The sequence below is a fragment of the Condylura cristata genome, unplaced genomic scaffold (genome assembly GCF_000260355.1).
Source record: "Condylura cristata isolate star-nosed mole 26May11 unplaced genomic scaffold, ConCri1.0 scaffold00004, whole genome shotgun sequence".
In the NCBI taxonomy this organism is placed as follows: domain Eukaryota; kingdom Metazoa; phylum Chordata; class Mammalia; order Eulipotyphla; family Talpidae; genus Condylura; species Condylura cristata.
The window spans coordinates 37,717,715-37,720,707 of record NW_004567105.1 but is presented as its reverse complement, the minus strand read 5'-3'; positions in this window follow the sequence as shown (position 1 = coordinate 37,720,707).

Genomic DNA, 2,993 nt, shown 5'->3' with positions numbered 1-2,993 from the left:
ATGTGATAATATATTATAATATGATATCATAATGTATGACATAATAATCATATATATAATATCATAAATATATATATATATAATATCATTCTTCATTTTTTACTTTTTCCATCTCAGTTGTAATTCCCATGGACTTCTTACCACCACTTCAGCCATGTGCCATCACCATAGTCCCGTGTGCTCATCCTGCCCCAATTTTTATCCTGGTCTCCTCTCCTCCCCCTGTAGAATGTCTCTGGTTTATAGTTGTTAGTTGATGTTAATTTTTACAAGGATAGTGAAAGAAAGGATGAACAGCTGGGACTACATCAATTTTTAAAAAGCTTCTGTACAGCAAAAGAGATACTACACAAAACAAGAAGACTCCACTGGTTGAGAGAAAATTTTTGCACACAATACTAATGATGAGGACTGATCACAAAGGTACCAAATTACTTTTTAAGGCAGTTGTTCATAAATTGGATCTTAGTAGGGGCTCCATTCTTTGGAAACAAAGTCCATTTTTTGTTGGTTAGAATTTTTGAGTTTCCCAAGCAACAAAACAAGCTAGCAAAAGTCAAAGGTATAGTCACTTCTCTAAGCAGAATATGAGACCTCTTTAAAAGAGGAGGAATCAGTCGAAATAGTGAATAGGCAGAAGTGTTCTGAGAAGTCATATACCCATAGGTGGAGAGATGCTCTTTTCAGAGTAGTAAGTAAAATGCCTTTCAATAAATGTTCATGGAATGAGCCTGAATCTTAGGAGAGAGCATGATGAAACTCATTTGCTCAGCATCAAATCAAAAGAAGCAGGAGTAGAAAAATCTTTATGGCATAAGTCCAAGGAATTAAAGACAGATGAGAGCAATAGATGATGTTTTAGTACTGCAGAACCAAAATTAAGTTGTTATATTGCAGAAATGAGGAGGAGAATAGGATGTACTCTAACTTCCCTTGCTAACCAGTCTTGTCTCTTGAGAGATCCCAAGATCATCCTGGCCTGAAATTCTGACTAAAGATGAAACATAGTGTGACCATAAGCCCCAGGAAATCTGCTCCTAAGAAAAATGAAAACACATGTTCACATTGAAGAACTACCTGACTATTCATAGCAACACTACCCAAAATAGTAAAAGTGGAAACAAAAGATCTGTACAATGGGTTAGTATTTAGCTGTAAAAGGAACAAAATATTAATATATACTATAAGATGGATAAATCTTGAAAGCACAAGCTTTTATTCATTCTATATGAAAGAAGACAGTTATGAAAGGTTGTTATGTATCACAAAATACCATGTATGTGAAATGTACAGAATAGACAAATCTAAAGAAACACAAAGTAGATTTGGGGTTGTTGAAGACTGAAGGATAGGGAGGAGAGAGTAGGGGTAAGAGTTGACTGCTAATAACAATAAAAGAGAAGTATGAAAAATGACTTAGAAATGTCCATAGCCTTTTAATAGGGGTTCTAGAAAGGGAGAACATAGAGAATACATGATTGAGGAATTCATAACATAATATTTCTAAATTTAAAAAAACAGTAATACGGATACCCACTAGGTTCCAAGTAGAATATTTTCTTTTTCAGAAAAGTGACTTTAAGTTATATTGCAGGGTCCTCCCTGGTGGCGCAGCGGGTTAAAGCACAGCACTGAGAAGCTAAAGCCACTTCCACATGAGTTTGATTCCCGCCTGCCCCGGAGGTGACCCCATGGCGTGGCAGACCTCTCCTGACCTGCCCGCTGCTCCCCTCAGCAGTGTACTTCGTCGATCTGCCTGTTCTGCTCCCCACTCTGTCTCTGGTGAAGCCTCTCACCGCCCCTGAGCCTCTGGCCTGTACCCCAGTTCTGTATGCACAAATAAATAAATCTGTAAAAAAAAATTCAAAAAAAAAAGTTATATTGCAATTACTGTGTGTGTGCGTATACACACACGTATATACACGATCAGTATGATCTTAGCAGTGTGTGTGTGTGCATTCATAGTGATCACATCTTTTTTTACCAATATGTTTCAATGGGAATATTCTAAGAAAAAGAAAATTGTCTTACATAACCACAGCACCATTGTTAAAACCAGGATATTTAACACCATTATACTACATAGTAGTAGTATTATCTAATCTATTGTATATATTCAATAGAATATATACTACATAGTAGTAGGTATTATCTAATCTATTGTATATATTCAAGTTTTTCCTTTTAATATTCCTTCTAGTAATTCCCCACCTCATAGCCAATCCAGAATTATACATTGCATTTAATTGTCATGTTTCTTTAATGTCCTTCAATCTGGAACATTTTCTTAAGCACTTTTTATTTTTATGATCTTCGTAGTTTTGAAGGATTTGTGTCGTTATTTCCAGAATGTCTCTTAGTTTGGATCTCCTATCATCCTGTAAGTGGACATAAATATTTGTACTTAGGTATTTTGTGTTCATCCTACTATTTAGCCCCCAAACTGACTTTCTACTTTAACTATCAAATTTTTACTTTTTACAGTTTTCAGCGAATGTTTTAGTTTTAATACCCTGCATCCTATCAGAGATTTTTTTATACTTATTGTAAAATTCTGTGAATTCTTTTCATGCCGAGTCTTCAGGATATTTTATTTGTTGAATTTTCTTTTAAGATGTTAGTTATTCCCAAATGTTTGTAAAGTATTAGCTGGTTGTTCAGGTTTTGAGAATCGGTAAGTTTCTCTCTTCTGTTTAGACATTATCTTTATGGGACAAGACACACACACACACACACACACACACATACACACAGAGCAATCCAGGCTGGTACTACAATGGGTCTTCTCCTGGTGTAATTAGTTCCTCCAACCCATAGAGGGCACTGTCATCTTGTTCCTCCAGTCTCTGGGCTCGGGTGTATCAATTTAGGCGGTGGGTTATTTCAGGGTTTAGCCTGCTGTCCTGATTTTCTATAGCTCCTGTATCTTTCAGAACCTTACCCACCACCTTATCCTTACTCTTGGCTGTAATTGCCCGGGATAATTTGCTACT